The sequence below is a fragment of the Protopterus annectens genome, chromosome 9.part0 (genome assembly GCF_019279795.1).
Source record: "Protopterus annectens isolate FY-2018-M chromosome 9.part0, PAN1.0, whole genome shotgun sequence".
Taxonomy (NCBI): domain Eukaryota; kingdom Metazoa; phylum Chordata; order Ceratodontiformes; family Protopteridae; genus Protopterus; species Protopterus annectens.
In genome coordinates this window covers 685,388,465-685,412,998 of record NC_056743.1, presented here as the reverse complement: position 1 = coordinate 685,412,998, position 24,534 = coordinate 685,388,465, and the positions used below count along the sequence as shown (strand labels likewise).

At 45.9% G+C, this 24,534-nt stretch overlaps 1 protein-coding gene across 1 annotated transcript in view; it reads left to right on the top strand.

The window, feature by feature from the left end:
* MDC1 (mediator of DNA damage checkpoint 1) overlaps positions 1-24,534 on the top strand; it is a 1,303,504-nt gene that overhangs the window by 1,189,578 nt on the left and 89,392 nt on the right. The window lies entirely within an intron of this gene.

The window sequence follows — 24,534 nt, the reverse complement described above, 5'->3', positions numbered from 1 at the left end:
AGTAGTTGACGCGGTGGTGGCGAAAGGAGCCAGTCGTCCAGATATGGTAATACCTGGAATCACTGGCGCCTCAAGTGAGACGTGACCAGTACCATGCATTTGGTGAAGACCCTGGGGCTGAGGTCAGACCAAAGGGCAGGGCTCGAAATTGAAAGTGACTGGCTCCCAGCCGAAGCGCAAATGATCTCTGGATGCCCTGGCCATTTTGATGTGGTAGTATGCATCCTCTAGATCTATTGAGCACATCCACTCGCCCTTCTGTAAGAATGGAAGGATCGATTGAAGCGTGACCGTCGAACTTTTCTTTCCTGACGAAAGTATTGAGGTAGCTTAGGTCTAGAATGGGCCTCCAGTCCCCTGTTTTCTTTGGAACTAAAAGAACCTTGAGTAAGTCCCGAATCCTTGCTGGTCCGCTGGGACTGGTTGGATGACTCTTTTTTTCTAGCAGCTTTGAAATTTCTATGGCTGCTGGCTCTCGCAGATGGGGCGGTACATCTGGGAGTCTTTTCTTTGGGATGGGATGGGATAGGAAGGGTATGTTGTAACCTCTGGTAACCACGCTTTTTACCCACTTGTCTGTAGTTATATTTTGCCAGGCCTGAGGGTATAAAGCTAAGCGACCCCCGACTGCCTCCAGAGCAGGACAGTCGGGCCTCCTCTCAGGAGTGCTGGAAAGGTTTACCAGGGAGTGTTTCCCTGTCACCTTGATGTTGCGGACCCCCTCTGCCGCCAGGGCGGCGTCTTCCACCTCTGCCCCCTCCTCTGCCTCTGGAGGGGGCATCACCCTGTGTGCCTGAGAAAGATCCTTGGGGTTTTCGAAACCACATTTTCCCACCGCGTTGCCCTTTGGGGTACGGTCTGGTTGGGGTGGAAAAACGGACTCCGACAGCAGACAGAGTCTTTCCCTCTTGTTCACACCGGGTAAGGGTCTCCTTTACCTTGGGGCCAAAGAGAGTGGCACCGTCAAATGGGGCGTTTGTAAAGGAAGACTTGAAGGCTTCCGCAAAGGAGCATAGGCATCCAGGATTGTCTCTAAGAGCAATCGCTGAAGCTGCTGCCCTACTCGAACCTTCGCTGCGAGGAAATCAGCCTCATGGACGAGTTAACAATCGATGTTAGGGTATTAAGTTGCGCTGTCACTTTCTCTGAGACAGCTGCATCTGTAGCACCCTGGAGGGTATCTCCCAACTCTTTGACTAGATCCCTCTGTAGACGTGTAAAATGGGTCAAATAGTTCAGGGACCGCATGGAAAAAGCAGCTGAACTAAAAATGCACTTCCCGTATCTATCCATCGTCCTAGAGTCTTTATTAGGAGGATGGACAGGCGAAGAAGACTCCGACATCTCCTTTTTCGTGGCTGCTGCCACCACCATAGCGTCTACTGGAACTCCTTTTGTAAGGTAGGACTTATCCTGAGGTGCTGTGATGTATTTGTTAGGTTTCCTTGGAACAGGTTCCACTGTGTCAGGAGCCTCCACGCCCTTCGAGCAATTAGTTCCATTAGTTCGTCAAGGGCGGAGTGACCCAGGAGGAGGAAGGGCGAGCACCAAATGCCTTCAGCAGAACTGACTCATCCTCAGAGGGGGAAGGGACTGCCAGTCACCTCTCTGCTTCAGGATCTCCAATATGTCCCAAAAGAGACATCTTCTGAAGGTGACTTAGGGACCCCTCTGACTCATCTAAGTCAGTATCAGATGTCAAGGATTCCTGTGGAGAATCCAAGTGTCTCCTCTTACACAATCTCTTCCTAGGGACTTCCTCCTGGGAGCATCCGAAGAAGCCTCGGAGGAAGAGGGGGCACCCTCCAGGGGTGGCTGAGACACTGGTGCCCGACGCTTGGATGTGGCCGTGGGTGCAGATGAAGACAAAGGCCCTTTATGGGGAGGAGAGACTGCTTCCACTGATGTGGTTGTCTGGGTAGACAACACCTTCCTCATCAGGTCGAACGCTCCCGGGTCCCGCATCAAGAGTCCCCGGTTCCGAAGAAATGGGAAGAATCCCCGACACAGGCACCGAAGGCATCGACCCCGAGGACGGAGCCGAATCGATCCGAGGCCCCGAGGGGGAGAGTCGGAACCGACACGTCGGTTCGACTCTCGGCCCCGGAACCAAGAACAGACCGTCGGCTCCGAGACTCCGGTACCGGGTCCGACGGAGTCGAGGTGAGGGGAACAGACCGAGAAAAGGACGGTTCTGGACCCGAGGGCTCCACAATCAGTAGGTCAGCCTCTTCCGTCTCCAAAGACTGAATCGGTCTCGGAGGAGGAATGGATGGAGATACAGGGAGGCCTTCAAGTTTCGACACCAACTGGGTGGAAACCGAAATAAGTTTGGAGAGGGCCGAATGCTCCAATAACTTCTGCACCACGCGATCCACATCGACATCCGAAAGTTTGGAGGAAGAACGGGTCGAAGGAACCGAAGACGGAGCCGACCTCAATAAGGTCGAAGGAGGGAGCTCCATCACCGGTTCCAAGACTCGAGGCTCAGGAACCGATACCAGTTGAACACACTGCCCCGAAGTCTGTGGAACCGGTGATCTAACCTTTGAAGAAGAGCTTGGAGCCGATGACTTAGGCTCCGACGTCTTCGACTCCTTAGAGGACTTCGATGCCTGGTCAGAAGCATCCAGAGCCTCTTGGAAAGCAGGTTTCAATAGACCTCTGTCCATTAGTTTCCTGCGCCTATCTGTCATGACCCTCCCACTAAGAGTGACAGATGGAGCAATCCTCTTGTAAGTGGAGAGGGCCAAGGCAGTAGACGCAGGAACTATGGTTGTCAGTGACCGACATTTTCTGGCCACACTGACAACGCTTGAAACCAGACTTTACCTTCTCAGACATCATAGGGAAGAAAGACAAATCCAGTAAAAACAGTCAAATCCGATAAAGTTAGTCAAAACCGATGAAAATTGTCAAATCCGGTAAAATTTTCCTTAACTAGGTAAAATATGAAGGGTGTAGGCCCCGACAAATATTTAACCGATAATTATAGTTAACGGTACCAATAAATTAACGGAACCACAACACAATCATACAGTTAACACTGAAAAACATCAAATAGAATAGAATCCTAATAAAATATAACAAAATAAAGTTGTATCTTAGCTTAGAAACTCTCGAGCTAGCTCCCAACGATGCGTATGCAGCAGCGGCAAACTAGATCTAAGGTAAAGGCAGAGGGGGATTGTGGGTATTAGATTGTCTCGAGCTTCTTCTCGATGCAGAGCTTGCAAGAGGCCGGCACGGAGCCGAGGATCGGCTCCGAACCCATGTGTAAGAACAAACGGCGAGATTGAACACTATCACATCATTACATAAGAGCAACTAACCCAAATTTATCTCAAAGGGTTAAAGACATTATCCTTGAGGCTCGTAGGCCTTCAACAAGAAAGAATTATGCAGCGAAATGGAAAAGATATCTCATTTGGAGTACTGAAAAGGGAAATGATGTGTCATTGGTAAACATAGCCAACATCCTGGAGTACTTGGCAGAGCTCTTCCATGCAGGCCTGTCCTATTCCTCCATCAAGATACACGCATCAGCTATTTCGGCAGAATACAGCTTGGATCCCCCTGTCTTCTCTCATCCTCTGCTCAGGCAGTTTCTGAGAGGAATTAAGAATGTAAAACCTCCTAGGAAACCTCCACTGCCAGCATGGGACTTTAACTTTGTGCTAGAAAAATTGACACTCCCTCCTTTCGAACCAGCAGCAACAGCAGAATTACAATACTTATCCTGGAAGACTGCTTTCCTGCTGGCAATCACCTCAGCAAGAAGGGTTTCTGAACTTCAGGCATTAATGGCAGTGCAACCCTTCCTGATCTTCCATCAAGATAGTGTCCATGAGAACAAATCCTACATTTATGCCTAAGGTGGTATCCAGAGTGTCTTTAAACCAGGCTATCCACCTACCTACATTCTTCCCCAACCCACAGAACAGGGGAGAAAGACTGTTGCATACCTTGGATGTGCATAGACAATTACGCTACTACCTGGACAGGACCAAGTGCAATAGAAAAACTGACCAGCTTCTGGTAGCATATGCAACAGGAAGGGAAGGAAAAGCAATTTCAAAACAGACAATCTCCAAATGGATAGGAAATTGCATTAGATTTTGTTACTCCTTCCACGGAAAGAAAACTCCAGAGAACATCAGGTCTCACTCCACAAGGGCTACAGCCACTACTACAGCTTTCTTACGAGGAGTGGCTACCAAGGACATTATAGAGGCTGCTACTTGGACCTCCGTGCATACATTTGCCAAGCATTATAATTTACCTTTATATTCTAGATCCCGAGCAGGTTTTGCCTCTGCTGTTTTGCAAGGGATCCTAACTGCACCATAATCTCTCTTCTTTCCTCCTCCCCTAGTTTGGCTATGGTATTCTACCCATTTGTAAGGACTGCAGATGCATCCTTGAAGGACATAGTACAGTTTTGTACCTACCATAAATGTAGATGTCCGATAGGAATGCATCTGCAGTCAGGATTACCCACCCGCCTTCCCCTCTGTGGTACTCCTAGGGTATTTGCCATCTTTCAGCTAGCTTGGGGGGGATCTATTATGGTGCATTTGTTTGTATATATGTACATACATGCTTATTTTATGTGTTTGCTCTCTACTATTTGGAAACATTGGCATTTATCCAAATTTAGCCATCCAAGAGGGCACCTGGCATCTGGGGCAAGAAACAGAGGAAAATGGCATCGGCTGATGCCTTTATACCCGAAGAACTGCAGCTGTGACGTCGGGTGAAGTGCGACACCAGCCGAGGCCAGACCCAGACTTTGGAATCCGGCCGACCGAAGGGCTGCCTGACGACAGGACAACCCATTTGTAAGGACTGCAGATGCATTCCTATCGGACATCTACATTTATGGTAGGTACAAAACTGTACTTTACTCATCACTTCAGACAAATGGGTGCTGTGAGTTATCCAAAAGTGATGCAGAATGACCTGGAAAATTCCTCCTTTCATTGGTATCCCTTCTCCAGCAAATCAGATGAGGACCACTAATTCATGCCCTGCAGATTTTCAACCATTCTCGGAAGCTAGATCCATTTGAGTGTTTACAGACAACATGACGGTAAATAAGCGTGGGGGGTGCATATTAGGTCCTACCTGCTGTCCAGACTGGTTCTCTTGACATGGGAATGGACCACAAAAGCAGACCTTCAGTCACTTTACACCCTCTCACAGAGCAGTATCCTGGCAGGTTTTTTAAGCAGATCAAGGGAAGATTCCCCACAAATGGATTTTAAACAGATATTTCTAGATATAGGCCATAAATATGAAGGTGCCTGAGATGTTTTTGCCTCCATTAACAAATTTCTTTCTTGCACCATGACTTACTCCTCAAGCTTGGAAAACTGACAGCCTCCTTCCCTTGGAGAGGGAGCTTCAGATTTCTTTCTTGCACCACGACTTACTCCTCAAGCTTGGAAAACTGACACAGCCTCCTTCCCTTGGAGAGGGAGCTTCTAATGTGCATTTTTTCCACTTGCTTCGCTTCCTGTGGTCTTATTATAGAGCCAAAGAGGTACCTAGTGATTATACTGGTGACTGCCCATTGGCCAAGGCAGTAGTAGTTATTCTCTTCCACCTAGCCAAGATCTATCACCAGAGTCTTCCCTCCATAGTACACTTGCTCACAACAGAAAGGCTCACTACTACATCCTAACCTGTCTTCCCTAAGTTTGACAGTATGGATGAGAGAATTCAGATCCCTTTTAGATCCCAGTTTTCTGATGTGCTTAATGTTGTCCATGAGGCAAGAAAACCTGCAGCAGAAAATCTTGCATAGCAGACTGGAAAAGTTTTACTGTATGGCGTTTGCCTAAATATTTAAGACCCACTTCAGGCTACTGCCCAGTAATGGCTCTCTGAGAGAGCTCTTGCTGTCTCCTAGCATACTCCTCTGTTAAATCATACACTTCAGCCATATCTGTGTACCTACCTCTGAATCCACCACTGCTGTCCAGATTAGAGTTAACTGTTCCTTAAAAGGTGTACTCCAGCTGAAACCTCCTAGGAAAGCTTATTCCCTTGCTTAGGTCCTCAGTTTTGTGTCAGAATAAATTGTGCTCAATCCTTTCTAATGTGCATTATCTGCTTCTCTCAAATTTTGTACTTGAAAAGCTATTTTTGTGGTAGCTTTTACCTCTGCCAGACGAGTTTCTGAACTACAGACCCTTATGACAATCTCTGCCATCCTTATTTTTCATAAGTGTATTTTACTCATTCACTCCATTTGAGCTCAGGAAGTTTGCACTGTAACTTCCAATGGGTCGAGCGTAAGCCTTTTCACAGAATTAAAATTCTCCTCACATTTCAAACAAATGGTCATATCTCTGGAAGCATAAGTGTTAAAGAAGCATACATGCCAAACTCTTCAGCACAAACTGTTTTTATAGTGGTAGTATTCTTTATGTTTTAGGTCTTAATCTGAACTTCATAAGTCACAGTAAACATAGTAACTATTACATTTGTAATATTTTTTAAAAATTTTACAATAGCTCAGCAATCACTCAAGCTACATGTATATGGTCAGCAGCATTTTATTCATCTAGATGAGACATTTAATGTGAGGCTAAGGGAGTTCTGGCTGTGTTAAACTGTTGAGGTATTTAGAAAAATGTGAAAATTATATCTATATAAATTAGTGCCATAAAAACAACCGTTACTATATATTTACCTGCACTGTACAGGGGTAAAATATTAATGCAGTTAAGTTTGCTATTGTGTAAGCTTTAAGATGACATCTTTTAAAACCTTGTACATAGCATGGTTTTGGTATTACTGACTCAAATATGAACAAGCAATATTGTTAACTTCAGACGCACCTGGAGGGTGTCACTCGGATGTATTGAGTTAAGGGTCAGTTCCTCCATGTCTGAAGTAGGAAATGAATTGTCCCTTAATCATGCCTTAAATCTGGCCACTTTCTTCATCCACAAAATAAGGGAGAAAATTCTACCTTCCTTGTATGTGTGCATAGAAAGTTCAGATTCTACCTGGATAAGAGTACTTGAAAATCTGACCAATTTCTCTTTCTAAGATTCCAAGTTAGAAAACCCAGTTTCAGATCTGAATTTCTAATGCCATTTCCTTTTGCTTCACTTTTCCTAAAAAAGCCTTACCCTCTACACCAAATGCCCATTCTTCTACAGCAGTGCCTCATCTGGAACCTTTTACAAGGGCTCATAGGAGATTACTAGGCTGATGACTTAAGCATCCTTACAAGCCTAGCCAATATGATCTGAGTTTACCCAATGTATGGCACCTAGGAGAAGATGGTTTAGGTTTGTGCTTGTGGCTTGAGTATCTTACAGATTGCCCCTGTCCATAAAGGGACAGCAGGTCCTCACCGCAGGTGTGAATTAGTGATTCCCCATCCATTGATCTAAATTGCATTTGAAGAGGGCCAGGGAAGGGCCTTGCTTAATGAGAATAGGAGGCTTTTTTCAAAGATGGGGCATTCTGACACGTCTGTCTCACCAGCATGTTTTGTTTGAGTCGCCGACAGTTCAGATTGCTAGATACGGGTTACCCTTGTGCTGTTTGACTAGCAAGTGTGTAGCAGCTCCGTCCGGGCTGGATTTGTGAGTGCCTTGTAGGTCAGGCGTAGGCCACCCCTTAATAATCTGTAGGAGACAGAGTAAAGGGGTAGGGTTTTTAGTCTTATCTGCATAGGACACTTTTTTTTCAGCCTATATTTTCTTTGTGTGGAATCTTAGGTCACACCAGCTTCTGTAAGTGCCTGTTAAATAGCGCATTGTACTCTTACTGGTCTGAGGACTGAGTACAGCAGGACTATAATTTCCTTGGATCTGGATGCCATACATTACTTAAGTTATGCCGCATAGGACTTCCTCACCACTGTGTGCACATGGTAGTCAAAACTCAGGCTTCTGTCTGTGTACCTAGATTTCTCACCTCTGAGCCTACTCTTAGTGGGTTGCTATTAATGTAATTTGCTTGGGTATTTACATCCCAAACAGTATGATGAATTTTTTTTTTCAGATTTAGTTTTAGGCCATAGTTCTGGAACCAGTCATTTGTCTGATTTAGACCCTCCTAAAGGATGTCCCATCTTTGAGGGATTCAGTGGCTGCCCCTAGTTTACAGTCATTGGCAGATTCTCATTCAGAGGGCTTCCACATTAGCCTTGACTTCAGAGAAGTACATTCCAAGCAGGAGCGGTTCCTGCACAGAGTCCTGTAGCACACCCCTAGTAACTGGCCTCTTCCTAGATCTGGATTCACCCACTTTAACCACATGTCCTGTCATGAGCCATTTGGCTGTCCATTTGGGGATATAAGGATTTATGTCCAGTTTTGTGAGTCTATTTATAATACCAGAGTGGGAAAGTGTGTCAAATGCCTTGGCTAGGTAGAGTTAGACGGTATGTACTGTTTTACTGTCATCCATGGCTTTAGTAACTTTCTCAAAGAAATTCACCAGTTTCAGCAGGCTTTCACAAGCTGAACTGGGTTGGATCCAGAGTTTAGAGGTTTCCTGTCTCATCCTCTGCATGCTTGTCTGCTGTGTGAATAAAGCCTTTGGACAGATTCCCTTGGCAGACAGTTATTGACTCACAAGTAACCTTTGAGTCCTGCTCTTTTTTTCAGTAACTGAAACTGTGGGGCATGCCAGAATGGTTGTCTTGCCATTCATCACATTTGGCTTCTAACACAGTGCCTTCATTTCCACAGAGTTTGGAAACTGGTTGCTTTCACTTAGTCTGTGGCTGTGCTGCATTGCATAATGAAAAAAAAATTTTCATTGAATTATTCATGATAGTGTTGTGTATTCATGAGAAGTGTGATTTTTTTGTATAGTATTGGTCAATTGTAAACCAATGAATTCAAACTGGTTGTTTAAGTTTGAATGTTTTATAATTAACTTGTTCTGAGGAAGTCATACTATTTGATGAAAGCGCTTAACCTGTGGTCCTGGTGTCAATAAATCTTTTCTGTGGACTCGCAACAGTGTGCTCCTTTTGGTTAATTGGTTTATTTTGAGCGCATTGGACACCACTTATTTGGCTGTGCTGCATTGCATGACGACTTCCCTTGTTTAGGGATTTCTAAAGATTAAGCTGACTAATTGTCTTTTTGCATAAGTTTTGAATTTGTAGTTGACAGTGAAGAATGCCAGATGTATTGAAGGATGTAGTAGTTTCTATGGTGGTATTAACATTTTTGTTAATGAAGCTGGGTGCTTTGGCTATTTTTTGGTTGGTTCCAAATAACATTGCTTTTGTTTTTGAGGGCTTGACTAAGTTTCTGGCCTGTTTAGCCACTGGTTGAGGGTAGTTTGACCTGTAGATGACCATGTTATCTACAAATATAGTTATTTGAGGATGATCAGATGAGTGTTTGTTGATAAATATGGAAAAGAGTGACTTAAGTGGAACTGTAGGGAACTATTTTTTCCTAAGAGGAGCTGTGTGAGGCAGTGGTGCCTACTTTCACAGTGAAGGATGTATTGTTGAGGAAGTCTACAAACCAAGATGTTAAGTTGTCTATCTCGCCTTCATTCTTGCTGGTTGGGTTCGGAGCCAATCCTCGGCTCTTGACTCTGCCATCTTCAAAAGCTCGAGAGCTGTTTACTGGCTCAGGGCCACCCTATATCCCATGATGCCTTGCGCTAGATACCCAGATCTCGTTTGCCGCTTCTGCTGCGAGGTTGTCTTAGTGGCTCAGGTCGTATACTTTCATTGTTTATCTGTATTTTTGATAAAACATTATTGGGGGGGGGGGGTTAGTGTAGATTGTTGTAGTTACAACTTTTCTTAGTCTTTCTTTTTTGTAACTATAATTTCTTTCTGAATCCCTCCCCTTCCCTTCAGAAAACTCATTTTAGTTAGCCCCCCCCACATAGGATAAACAGTTTTTGACTAAAGGTGTTCCCGTTGATGCCATGGTGGTAGCGGCGGCCACAAAGGAGGAGTTGGCCGAAACTTCATCTGTCCATCCCCCTAACGAGGAGTCCAGGACGATAGACAGATATGGGAAGCGGATGTTCTCTTCAGTGACCTTTTCCATGAGGTCTCTGAATTATTTGTGCCACTTTACCCATCTTCAAAGGGATCTCCTTAAAGAACTTGGAGATACCCTCCAAGATCCATCAGCTGAGGGGGGCCCAAGCTAAGGTAGCCTCCCAGTTGGTGACTCTTAATTCAGTGGTGACCTCCTCCATTAGGCTCACTTCTTATGCAGCCGATGGTGCGAGTAGAGCCGCGGGCACAGGCGTTGACCTAAAGAGGCACGCTTGGATGCGGCTATGTAACTTTGCAGAACCATTCAGAGCGTCTTTAACCAGCACCCCCTTTGATGGTTCCTCTCTTTTTGGATCACAGGTGAAGGACACCCTTACCAGGTGTGAGCAGGAAGGCAAGACTCTCTCTGCCATGGGAGTCCATTTTTCCACTCCTTCCAGACCATATCCCAAGGGTCAGAAGAGTGGAAAGATGTGGTTCTGGAAATTCCAGGGAGCCTTGCCGGACACACGTGGTGAGTTCCCATCCAGGGGCAGAGGCTGGAACAATAGACGCCACCCTCGTGGCAGAGGGGGTCCGCAAAACCAGGCAGCAGAGAATCCTTCTCTGAGAAGCCCTTCCAGCATCCCTGAAGGGTTGCCCGGCTGCCCACCTCTGGAGGCAGTCGGGGAAAGATTATCACTGTACCCAAGATCCTGGCAAGACAACACAAGACAAATGGGTACAGTCTGTTGTATCCAGAGGCTACAGAATTACCTTTGTTCGCACTCCCTTATTGTTAAACTAGTCCCTTCCAGATGTTCCACCCAATCTAAGGGATCAAGCAGTTGAAGTTTCAAAACTGCTAAGAAAATGGGCCATCCAGCAAGTCCCAGCCAGACCAGCAAGGATCCGGAATTTACTCAAGGTTCTTTTTGGTACCAAAAAAGGCAGGGGACTGGAGACCCATTCTGGATCTCAGCAGACTGAACAAGTCTGTACAAAGAACGAAGTTTCGGATGGTCACCCTACAAATCCACTTTACCCTTTCTGGGTCAGGACAATTGGATGTGCTCTGTAGATCTTCAGGATGCGTACTACCACATCAAAATGGACAGACGCTCCAGAAGATTCCTTCGCTTCCGGCTGGGAGCCAGCCATTATCAGTTCAGAGCTCTGCCCTTTGGTCTCACCACAGCCCCCAGGGTGTTCAAATGTATGGTAGTAGATGTTCATTGTGTTTCACTGTTGCAGTCATTACACTTGGGCTATCCTGCTGGCAGGCGGCCTGCAGTCGGCCAGAGTTCCAAAGTCTAGGTCCGGCATCGGTTGCTGTCGCTTCTTCCCTGACGTCAGTGCGCCAGGGGTATATAAGATGCAGCAGACGCCATTTTCTTCAGTCTTTCTTGCCGCGCGGAGCCCGAAGCAAAAGCAGTTCGCAAGTGCCGGTCGGCTGACTCCTGAGATTTTCGAAATTGAATTTCAGAACCGAAGTCTTCTGTAAAGCTAAGTACCCCGTTGGGGAAACTTTTTCTTGCTCCAGACCGATGTCAGTAAAAGTTAACGATTATATTTCTTGTGGGAAGCAAATACCTCATAAGGATTTTCATCCTTACTGTATTCCTTGCCTAGGCCCTGACCACGACGTCACTAGTTGTCGGTTTTGTGCTAGATTCAACAAACGCACTATTAAGCATCTGAATTTGCTTTACATTACTTTGGCCTAAGATTTAACTACATAATGCTGTCGGAACAACCGACCGGCATTCATAAAAAAACGCAAAGACAAGGAAAAGGACAGGCATCCGAGGTCCAAAACCGATGACGAAGCCTCTTCTAGGCCAGTCGCCGGTTCTCCGTGCGGCACTTTCGCAGCCCCTGACACCCGCTACCTCATAGCCACAGGCCGGATCCGACTCCCAAGTGGAGACACCTAGGCCTCTGGAAACTCAAGGTATTGGGCCTTTGGAAACTATTCCCTCAGATGGGTCTGGAGCCGTTGAGCAGGCATCGGCTTCTGATGGTGTTTTCAGACCTTCACAGCTTACTATTACGTCCACTACAACAGCCAAGACAAAGTCAAAATCACCATTAAAGACCAGGAAACACGTACAGCATTCTCCTGGACAGTCATCTATGCCAAAGAAACAGATGCTTAAAATGGCCGAAGACCTAATTACTTTGATCAGGGGTTCCCATCCCCCTCCTGATAAAAGGCCTAGGCAAGACCCTGATTATGACTCCTCTGACCAGGTTTCTATTTCCTCTGATTCCTCCTCAGAGCAGGGATATTCTCTTCCTCCCTATGAGGACTCTGATGCAGAAGAATCTATACCTTCAGCCTCTCTGCCTGAGGATTATTCTTTTTGGGGAAACCTTACACACCGTGAGGGAGCATTTCCATTGGGAAAGCCAGGATTACTCTGAATCCAAGAAAAGGCTCACAGATTTTCTTTTATTGCCTCAGCACAGGCCCCTGGCTAATCCCCCCCTGTGCTTGAAATAGTTGATGATTTCTCTGAATCCAGTCTGTCTCCTGGTTCTTTACCCCCTGCACCAGTCAAGCCAGACGGGTACTACAGGGTCCCAGACTCTCATAAATTTCTTTATAAAAACCCTGCTGTTGACCCAGAAACAATTTCTCAGGGTCCCAAAGGGGTTAAGGCTTCCACTGCAAAAAATCCTGTTCCCTCTGATAGGGATTCTAGAGCTTTGGATAGATGGGGGGAAAGTTTACACTTATGCTACTTTAGCTGTAAGGGCTTTAAACTGCCAATTTCACATGCTTTTAAGTATCAACAGTACCTCGTGTCTTTGTTAAAACAGAAAATGCTTACAAACTCAATGTTCTGACAATAAGGAAATGCAGGATTTATTGCATGCAGCTGAACAAGTGAGAAAGCGTTCTTTGCAATGTGGTTTTGATTAATTAGAGGCTTCTTGTAGAGCCACAGTTACAGGCTCTTATTTGAAGGCATGCTTGGTTGAAAGAACAAAGTTTACCTGGACATGTTAAAGTAAAATTATTGAATGCTCTACTACAGCATGATACTTTGTTTAGTGTTAAGGCAGAAGAGGTGTTAAAGTAAATGGATGATAAAGCAAAATCAATGCAGGCAGTAAAGGATTTCTTACAAGTTCAACCACCTAGGTTTAGCAGAAACTGGCCTTCAAAAAAATTGGTCCTTTCCGGTGTCAGGTCACAGAGGCAGATACAGATGCCCAAGAGGCAGATCTCAGCCTCAAGGCTCCTACAGACTTAAACAATGGGGTGCTTCAGCCCCCAAAGGAGGAGAAGACAAATCACAACCTTTTAGGAAACGGTTTCAATGGCTTTCCTCTACAAATGCCAAGCACTTACCTTTTGGCAGCACCCTTAGGGAGAAAGCTAACACTTTTCTCTCAAAATTGGCACATGATCACCCAGGACAAATGGGTACTGGATATTGTTTCTCAGGGTTACAGGTTCCACTTTCGCACCCTTTCAAAATCAAAAGGTATGCCGGACCTGCCACAAAACCAGTGGGCAGAGGCACAAAAACAAATTACGGCTCTCATGGACATGAGAGCTATTCAGAAAGTACCACAGCAAGAACAGGGACAAGGATTTTACTCGAGACTTTTCCTGGTACCCAGAAAGGACAAAGCCTGGAGACCAATACTGGACCTGTCAATCCTAAATACTTTCCTGGATGTTCCAAAATTCAAAATGTTAACACTGCAGCAGCTTCTACCCATGCTGGGCAAGGAAGCTTGGCTAGTTACCTTGGACCTCAAGGAGGCATACCTGCATGTCCCAATCATGCAATCTTGCAGAAGATACCTCAGATTCATAGCTGACTCAATGCATTACCAATTTTCTGCACTGCCCTTTGGCTTATCTACTGCGCCCAGGGTCTTTACAAAATGCCTGGCACCAGTAATTGCGTTTTGCAGACAAAAAGGAATTCAAATATATCCCTACTTGGATTATTGCCTCATTCAAGCAGAGAGCAAGGACATTTTACTAAAGCATCTGGCGTTTGTAAAAAGATTACTAATTTGCCTAGGGTACACAGTAAATGAAAAGAAATCAAAACTACTCCCCTCTCAAGAGATAATATTCCTGGGTGCAAGCTTAAATACAACTTCCCAGATGGCGTATCTCATGCCAGACAAGCAAAGGCAACTGACTCATTACTTTCAAATGATGGCAACAAAGACCCAGCTCCCTGCAAGAAAAATTCTGCAGGCCCTGGGCTTCATGGCATCCTGCATTCTACTAATTCCATATGCAAGACTGCATATGAGGAAACTACAATGGTATCTAAAAAGTGTTTGGACTCAACATTGCCACAGCCTGGAAACACTTATAACTCTAATTCCCTGCCTGCAACAGGAGTTTCGATGGTGGACACTGGCCTGTCACCAAAACAAGGGACAGCCTTTCACCTTACCCACAGCTAGGCAGACAATAACAGATGTGTCAGATTATGCCTGGGGGGCACAAATGGCAGGAAAATGTATTCAGGGCACATGGTCCAAGGAGCAAATGCATCTTCACAACAAAAAGAGATGCTAGCTGTACAGAATGCCCCGACAGCCTTCAAGGATCTACTACATCCAGGACAACTATTACTAAAGACTGACAGTACCACAGTTATGTGGTACATAAACAAGCAAGGATGCACACATTCCTACCCCCTCTGCAGGCAATGTGGAACACAGCACTGACCTATCAAGTACATCTGCAGGCAAAATTCCTGCTAGGAACGAAAAATACACTGGCAGACGAACTAAGCAGAAATCTCATGGATCCTAATGAATGGAAACTAAATCCACAGGTTCTCAGCATAACAAGGAAATGGGGACGCCCAGACATAGATTTTTTTGCCTTCCCTCACAACTACCAACTACAGAAATTCTACACAAGAACTTATCACTCTCAAGCATGGAAAGTGGATGCTCTGTCATTCAGCTGGAAAACCGTGGCAGTTTATGCCTTTCCTCCACTGCCTCTTCTTCCCAGGGTGCTCCTAAAAGTCAGACGAGAGGTCAAAAATGATCCTGATTGCCCCGGACTGGCCACACCAGCACTGGTACCCAATCCTAAAGAGCTTGTCTCAAAGCCCAGTCTGGCCTTTACCTCAAATTCCTCATCTTCTGACTCAACAAAATCAGATTCTGCACAGTCATCTCAGAACCTTAAATCTGACTGCATGGCAGATAATATAGCCACTCAGACTCTAAAGCTGTTATGGATGTCATTTTAGAAGCCAGGAGGCCCAGCACTAGGAAAATCCTATGCAGAAAAATGGAAGAGATTTTGTGCTTGGAACCAGGCACAAGGACTAGAATAACTTGTTCCGAATATACCTCATATTTTACAATACCTAACTGAGATGCTGGACAGAGGCCTATCCTTCTCATCGATTAAGATCCATGCCTCTGCCATTTCAGCTCATTACAATACGGAACCTCCCTATTTTCTCGCATCCACTACTGAAACAGTACCTCGGAGGGGCAAAAAGCATAAGACCCCCAAGGAGAGCACCAATACCTACTTGGGACCTCAATTTTGTTAGAAAAGCTCACACTGCCTCCTTTTGAGCCAGCCAATACAGCTGATATAAAATTCGTATCATGGAAACTGCTGTGCTCCTAGCAATAACTTCAGCAAGAAGAGTCTCAGAGCTACAGGCATTAATGGCAGTGGAACCTTTCATCGTTTTTCACCAGAACAGGGTCTCTCTAAGGACAAACCCTACATTTATGCCAAAGGTAGTATCCAGTGTGGCTCTAACCAAACAATTCATTTGCCAACATTCTATCCAAATCCCCAGAATAAAGGGGAGAGACTTATGCACACATTGGACATACACAGACGGCTACGATTCTACTTGGACAAAAAAGCTTTCAGAAAAACCTGAGCAATTGTTTGTAGCTTATGCTACAGAATCACAAGGAAAGCCTATCTCAAAGCAGACTTTCAAAATGGATAGGACACTGCATTCGCTTCTGCTATTCCCAACATGGCAAATGAGTGCCTAAGGGCATTAGGCCACATTCCACCAGAGCAGCAGCCACTTCAGCAGCCTTCATAGGTTCATAGGTTCATACTAGGCTATCTGCCCGAGGGCATTTATAAGCCTAGCCCATAGTTTTGTGGCTTACGCCACCCCTTTAGTTTGGAGAAACTATGCCCATTATTTTGCTGTGCCTCTGTCGAGCAATGACACTGAGGTAACCCCTGGGGTGTATCTGCGATCTCCCATCCATTGGTCAAGATTCCTCTTGAACAAGGCCAGCGAGGTGCTCTGCCTCACATAAACCGGGATTTTGTTCCACAGCATAGGGAGTCTTTGGGTGATGAATCTATCCCTCCAGCACGTCCTATTAATAAGTGTCGAGGTTTAAGTCTCCCGCCCTTGTGGCTCTGAGGGATCTAGATTTTTTGAGATGAAGCATGTTCATCAAATCTGGGTTTGACATGGCCTTGTATGTCAGACATAGGTCACCTCTGAGCAAGCAGTAAGCAACTGAATATAACTGGAGTTCTTTCAGTCGGGCAGCATAAGACAGATTTTTGAGACCCTTTATCCTTTTGGTGAGGAACTTTTGTGGCCTCTCCAGCTGCTGCAAGTGTCTGGTCAGATACATTCTGAGTGGGGCATTGTACTCTATCATTGGTCTGATGAGTATAGGGAGACTATGACTTCCCTTGATCTAGATGTGAATCCCTTCATGATAAGGTGGGCAATGTAGAAGGTCTTCCTAACTACTTTAGCAGTATGAGTGTCGAATGAAAGGCTACTGTCAACCTGGGTTCCCAGGTCCCTAATAACTTCTTCTGTGTTCAGGGGATTGCCACCTATATGGTAGCTAGGGGTAACCTTATTTTTCCCGAAGGGTATGACTATGCATTTCTTGGCATTTAACTTTAGGCCATGGCTCTGGCACCAGTTATCCGTTTCTGTGAGACCCTTCTGAAGGATATCTGTGTCGGATGTGTTTTCAACTACCAGGCCCAGTTTGCAGTCATCTGCAAACTTTGTCAGCCATAACCCTCCTGTGTTTGCTTGTACTTCAGAAAAGTAGATGCCAAACAAGAGTGGGCCTAGGACTGAGCCCTGTGGGACACCACTTGTGACAGGCTTTGAGTCTGACATGGCGCCAGCAACTCTGACCCTGTGGGTTCTGTCACTCAGCCAGTTTGCAACCCATCTTGTAATGTATGGGTTTACATTTAAGTTGATGAGTTTTTCAATGATACCCGAGTGAGGTATTGTATCAAAAGCCTTCGCCAGGTCTAGGTAGGCTGTATGGACTGCCTTTCCCTCGTCAGTGGCCTTGGTGACTGTTTCGAAAAAGTCAACCAAGTTTAGAAGGCATGATCTGCCTTTGACAAAGCCAAACTGGGTTGGATCCAAAGTCTGCAAGTTCCCTATGTCTTTGTTTATGAGATCCATTACGATCCTCTCCATGGCTTTGCAGATAATGCTTGTCAAGCTAATGGGACGGTAATTTCCAGGGTCGGTGGAGGCACCGCCTTTGTGGAGTGGGACCACAGTCGCTGTGCGCCACTCCCTGGGTACGTATCCGGAGGTGAGACTAAGATTAAATAGCTGTCCTAACTGTGGGTTTAATTCCTCGTTGAGTTCATGGAGCACACAGCCGGGGACACCATCAGGTCCCATGGATGCTGTGTTCTTTGCCTTGGAGAGAGCAGTTCTCACCTGGGCGTTAGAGATGTTTGGGGGGCTACAGTCATTTGGTATAGATATCTCTCCTTTAGGGGGGGGGAGAAGTTTGCACTGAACCTTTCAGCCAGTATGTTGGCAATGTCTGTAGGATCAGTAATCTTCACATCATTTTGAACTAATTCTGAGCATATCTGGGAGTTTCCTCCTAGGTTTCTGACATAGCTAAAGAATGCCTTATGGTTGTCTTTAGAGTCCTTAGCTATTTTTTTCTCAAAATTACCTTTGGATGATTTTATGAGAGCTCTTAGCTTTTTACTTATAGTGATCAGCGGTGTCTTACCTTTTAAGGATTTTGCTCTATCTTGTAGTAGCTTTCTCCTTTTGTTGTAGAGTTTGTTTATGGCTGGGGTCCACCAGACTGGACGCTTGCCTTTGGTACAAAGAGTCTTTGTTTTGCTTGGGATTGCCTGATCCATGCAGCCCTGCAGGTGCTGGTAGAAGGCATTTGTAAGTGATTCAGCGGTTTGAGTAATGTTAACCGCCGGCTCAGGGGCCTTAAAGGAGACCACACTAGTCTTTAGAAGTGTGAAGTCCTCGGAGGAATACCAACCAAAGACATTTTAGAGGCTGCAACCTGGAGTTCAGTGCACACTTTCACCAAGCACTACCACTTACCTCTCTACTCTAAAATCCAGAGCAGGCTTTGTCACTGCAGTTCTGCAGGGCCTGGTAGCCTCTCCTAATTCTATGTAGACCCAGCCACCCTTCCTCAGCTTTGGGATTCTACCCAAGTGTAATGACTGCAACAGTGAAACACGATGAACATAGTACAGTTGTGTACCTACCATAAATGTAGATGTTTGGGTGTATTCACTGTTGCAGTCCAGGTTACCCACCCTCCATCCCCACTTTCTTTGCTAGGACTTATCTCTACCTTTCTATACTATACAACCTATGTGGTGTATTTGCTTGTAGATGAAGGTTTTGTTTTTATTTCACTGTATGCTTTTATTAGCAATATGTATTGCCTACCTATTTGGGGGCACCTGACATCTGGGGCAAGAAAATGTACTGCTTTGCCCTTTGGTTTATCCATACCCCCCCAAGTCTTTACAAAGTGCCTAGCCCCAGCAGTTGCCTTCTGCAGAACTCAGGGAATCCAGATTTGCCCTTATATGGACGACATCCTGATACTGGCAGAGTCCAGAGACACTCTCTCAAGGCACCTTCACTTCATGTCCCTTCTGCACAATTTAGGTTTTACCATCAACCTTCCCAAATCCTCCCTGATCCCAGGCCAGGACAAGATTTTCCTAGACTGCAGAATCAGAACAGACCACATTAAGGCCTTTCTCCCACAGGGCAAGGTTCTTTCTCTGACTTCCCACTCCCAGAAAACCCTACTATCCCACAAGGTGACAGTGAGGCAATTTCTCCATCTCCTGGGTTTAATGGCAGCTACCATCCCCATGCTACCACTGGCAAGAATGGACATGCGCAAGCTACAGTGGTACCTCTCAAGCATCTGGTCCCAACACCTACATCACTTAGAGCAAGTCACTCCCCTCCTTTCCTGCCTAAAGGCAGAAATCAACTGGTGGATCCAGCAAGTGCATCTAAACCAGGGGCTCCCACGGCAACCCAAACAATGCATACAGATACCTCAGATTCAGGCTGGGGAGCAACTCTGGCTTCCTACAGGATTCAAGAAAAGTGGCATCCCTCTCTACAGACCAAGCACATAAATATCAGGGAAATGACAGCAGTCGTCTTAGCTCTGAAAACCTTTATTGCCCTTCTTGTTCCAGGTATACTCCTGATAGTGACGGACAACACCATGGTTATGTGGTACCTCAACAAAGGAGGAAAAACAAAGGCCTGTCAGCTGTGCAGACTAACCCTCCTGATATGTGACCTAGCCTCTCAGCGCAACTTAGTTCTGCAGGTGGCCTGCATCCCCCTCACAGGACAACCAACAAGCAGATATCTTGAGCAGGGCTTCCTCATGGCAGTATGAATGGATGCTGAGCAGAGTTTTCTTACATAGTCCACCGGTGGAGTGTTCCACAAATAGACCTGTTTGCCCCCCCCCCCCCCCAGAGCAGACAACTGCAGACCTTCTGCTGAAAAACCTACTCCCCTCTAGCATGGAGAGTGGATGCTTTCAGCATCTCTTGGGAGGGGAAGTCCCTTTGTGCCTCCCCCTCCCATTCCCACTGATTCAGAAAGTCCTCGTGAAAATACAGGACAAATCAAAAATGTTTAGTGACTCACTACTGGCCAAGGCAGTACTTATTCCCCCTACTTCACAAGGTAGCCAAGGGCAATCACTTCAAGTTAACCAACAAGGTGGACCTACTGACACAAAACAAAGGAACTCTCCTACACCCACACTTACAGATGGTATCCCTAACTCTGAGAGTGATAGACTTTTGATCCTGTTCAGACACCACTACTCAGTGGACATGCTCTCTGTCCTAAGGGAGGCAAGGAAACCTACCACCAGAAAATCTTACCCTGCTAAGTGGGAAAGATTTACAAAATGGTGTCTGCACAAGGGAAGGGACCATTGCTCTGTTATGATCCCCCTAGTTCTGTGTTGTGTGTCAGTTGATTAAAAACGGACTCTTATTCTTCTGTAAAAGTACACCTTTCTGCTATATCAGCCTGCCCCTTGACATCCCCCCCCTCTTGCTAGCCAGGCTTGACGTAAAATTGTTCCTTAAGGGGGTCTTGCACACGAGACCACCAAGGAAACCTATCCCTCTGCCATGGGACCTTAACTACATCTTAGAGAAACTAACCCAGCATCCTTTTGAACATCTGGGTCCTCTTCCTTACAGATGTGTACATGGAAGATGGTCCTTCTGGTGGCTATCACTTCAGCCAGAAGGGTATCAGAGTTGCAGGCCTTAATGGCCTGTCCCCCCTACACCATTTTCCACAGACAGAATAACCCTGCAAACCAATCCCTCCTTTATGCCCAAGGTAGTCAGTGACTTTTCTCTAAACCAATCTATCTACCCACTTTCTCCCCCCCCCCCCCCCACACACACAAACGAAGGGGAGAGGATTCTGCACTGCTTGAACGTGCACAGGCAACTAAGGATGTTCATGTTTTACTGTTGCAGTCATCACACTTGGGTTATCCTGCCAGCAGTAGCCCTCAGTCTGCCTGAATACCAGAGGCTTAGTATTTCTGTGTCTGTTGCTGTCACTCCAGGACTGACGTCCGGTCGTTGGTATAAAAACAGACAGCCGACGCCATTACATCAGTCTTTCTTACCAAGGAGCCTGAAGCAGAAGCAGTTTGCATGAGTGTCAGTCAGCCGCTACCTGAGTTTTCAATTTCCAAATTGAAGTTGAAGTCTTAATTACTCTGTTGGGATTCTTTTTTCTTGCTCTAACCGATGTCAGAAAAAGTTAACAATTGTCGAGCCTGTGGAAAGCAAATACCACACCAAGATTTCCATTCTTACTGCGTTACGTGTTTAGGCCCAGACCGTAACGTTCCTCGCTGTGTGTTTTGTGCTTTGTTCAACACCAGACCTATACGTAGTCGGGCCCTTATCATAGCTAAATACTTTCGTGCTCTATTCCGAAATGGCTTCGGTAAGGCATCCGACTACCAATCTTCAGAAAAAAAAAAGTAAGGATAAAGACAGACCGCACAGGTGCAAAACTGTCGACGATGCTTCTGTTAAGCTAGTCGCCAGTTCGCCGGAACTCAGTGAGGTGCTTTTGCAGCCTCTGATGCCTGCTTCTGTGGATTCGCAGGCCGTTACAGAGACCCGTTCAGACGCCGGTATGCCGCGAGACTTCAGAACCTGCAGATATCTCTACCTTGGATGCGTCTGGAGCATCTGTGCAGGCACCGGCTTCCAAGGAAGTATTTCGCGCTAGCGATATTCGACACAAATAGACTTCTTTCGCGTCTTCAGTCCTTTCTAAAACTAGAGTTTCTAAGGCCCCACAGTATGAGCTACGCCTAAAAAAACGACGACTCAAGCACCTGCTTCCATGCCTCAGTCTCAAATGCTTAAAATGCCGGAAGACCTTATTATGCTGATTAGGGGAAGCTAGCCTACCTCTTTTAAAAGAAAGGGACTTGTCCCCAGCAGCTTTATCTGGCCAAGAGTCTGAGACTGAGGTTTTTACTTATGAGGATTCAGTTGTAGAGGAATCTATTCCTTCTGCCTCTCCTCCAGAGGATTTTTCTTTTGGTGAAACCCTACATACCTTGAGAGAGCATTTCCACTGGGAATGCCAGCGTTATCCTCGGTCCAAAGAGAGACTGGGAATTTTTAGATTTACCACAGCACAGACCCTTGGCGATTCCTCCTGTTCTGAATGTTGTGGATGATGTTTTCATGGAATCCAGTTTAACTCCTGATAGTCTACCTCCTGCCCCCAGGACACCTGACAGGTATTAAAGTCCCTGATTCTCACACATTTCTTTTCAAAAATCCTACTGCTGACCCAGAGGTCATCTCCCATGGACCTAAAGGAATTAAAGCAATCACAGCTAGGAATCCAACCCCTTCTGACAGGGATTCTCTAGCTTTAGACAGAGAGGGTAAAAAAACTCTTGCCATTAGAGTATTAAATTCAGTTCTACATGCTGAAATACCAGCAACATACTATGGAACTTATTAAACAAAAATTATCTACCTTTCCAGACTCTTCAGAAAATAAAGAATTACAGGAGCGTATGCATTCTGCAAGCCAAGTTATTACTAAGCATACCCAGCAATGTGGCTTTGCTCTAGAAGCATCCTGCAGGGCAGCAGTCGCAGGTTCTGTACTTAGAAGACTTGAGACCTTGCCAGACCATGTCAAATCAATATTATTGGATGCACCACTGAACAAAGACCATCTGTTTGGCACCAAAGCAGAAGAGGTTTTAAAAAAGATGAGAAAGAAAGCTAAATCTATGCAGACAGACTTTTTGCAAGTCCAGCCTCCGAGATTCAGTAGGCATTGCCCCTCAAAACACTGGTCCTTTCCAGCCACCTCTAGGCCGCCTCAGACTAAACCTAGAGGAAGCAGACCCCCCCCCCCAAAACAGCAAGCCCGGGGAATGCAGAGATCTAAGCAGAGGAGTACCTCCACTTCTAAAACAGGGAGTGCCAAGCCACCCCCTTATGGAAAGAATTCACAATGACTTTTCATCTCCACCTCTTACCTCTGCCCACCTGCTTATGCCCCTAGGAAGGAAAACTTTGCCTCATGCAGAAAACTGGGCCTCCATCCCCAACGATCGATAGGTCTTCAACAGTGTCCTAGAGGTACAAATTTTATTTCCACACACTACCAACCGCAAAAGCGTTCCCTGCTTGTCCTCCAAACCAGTGGGCAGAGGCACAAAACCAAGTTCATTCCCTGCTCTCCATGAGGCCAATTCAGCCTGTTCCTGCAGACCAGATAGGCCAAGGATTCTATTCCACACCTTTCCTGGTACCCAGAAATGAGGACACCTGGCACCCAATCCTAGATCTTATCCATTCTAAACACCTTCCTGGTGGTACCAAAATTCAAAATGCGCACCCTCCAGCAGCTTCTTCCTATGCTGTCCAAAGATGCCTGGTTAGCCACTCTAGACCTAAGAGGCCTATCTGCACATCCCAATCAGGGACTCTCTCGGGAAATATCTATGTTTCAGGGCAGGATCTTTGCATTATCAGTTCTCTGCCCTTCCCTTTTGCTTATCCACTTCTCCCAGAGTTTTCACAAAATGCCTGGCTCCAGCCATTGCTTTCTGCAGACAAATATTCAGATCTACCCCTAATTGGATGACTGCCTGATTCAGACAGGAAAAGCTGTTACAGCACCTGACATTTGTAAAAGACCTACTGACGTCACTGGGTTACACTATAAACGAAAAGAAATCCAAACTAGTCCGCAGTCAGAAAATTGTATTCCTGGGAGCAAGCCTGGACATAGCATCCCAGATGGGATTTCTTACTGCTGAAAAACAAGCCTATCTGACAGGCTGCTTCTCTCAACTGGCCACCAGAACCCAGTTATCCACAGGGAAAATCCTGTAAGCTCTCTGGTTCATGGCCTCCTGCATTCTACTAATTTCATATGCCAGACTGCATATGAGGAAACTTCAGTGGCACTTAAGCCTTTGGTGCCAACATTCTCAGGACTTGGAAACTATTATACCTTGTTTAAGGAAAGATTTTCTTTGGTGGGCAGCAGCATGCAACCACAAGGGACTTCCCTTTTCACAACCTTGCGCCACCCATACCTATCGGACAATGCCTGGGGTGCACACCTGGACGGCAGGTGCATTCAAGGCCACTGGAGCCCAAATCAGATTCATCTGCACATCAACCAAAAATAGATGCTAGCTGTTCGGCATGATCTGACAGCTTTTAGACCCCCTACTCTGTCCGGGACTTTTACTAATCAAAACAGACAATACCACAGTGATGTGGTACATCAACAAGCAGGGAGGAACCCACTCTTATCCACTATGCAGGCTAGCCATGACCCTTTGGCACACTGCTTCAGCTATGCAGATTCACCTGCTAGCACAATTCCTGCCAGGCAACCAAAACTCTCTGGCAGACGACGAGCAAAAATCTCCTAGACCCACATGACCAGCAATTAAACCACAACACCTTCAGCCTTGTAACACAGAAATGGGTTACCCCGAAGGTGGACCTATTTACCTCCCACAACAACCACCAGCTCTGCAAATTCTGCACCAGGGAACCTCACAGCAAGGCCTGGAAAGTGGATGCCCTATCCTTCCAATGGGTAAACCTCCCTATCTATGCATTTCCTCTTCTACCTTTTCTTAAAAAATATGAGAGGAAAGACCAAGGGCAATCCTGATTGCCCCAGACTAGTCAC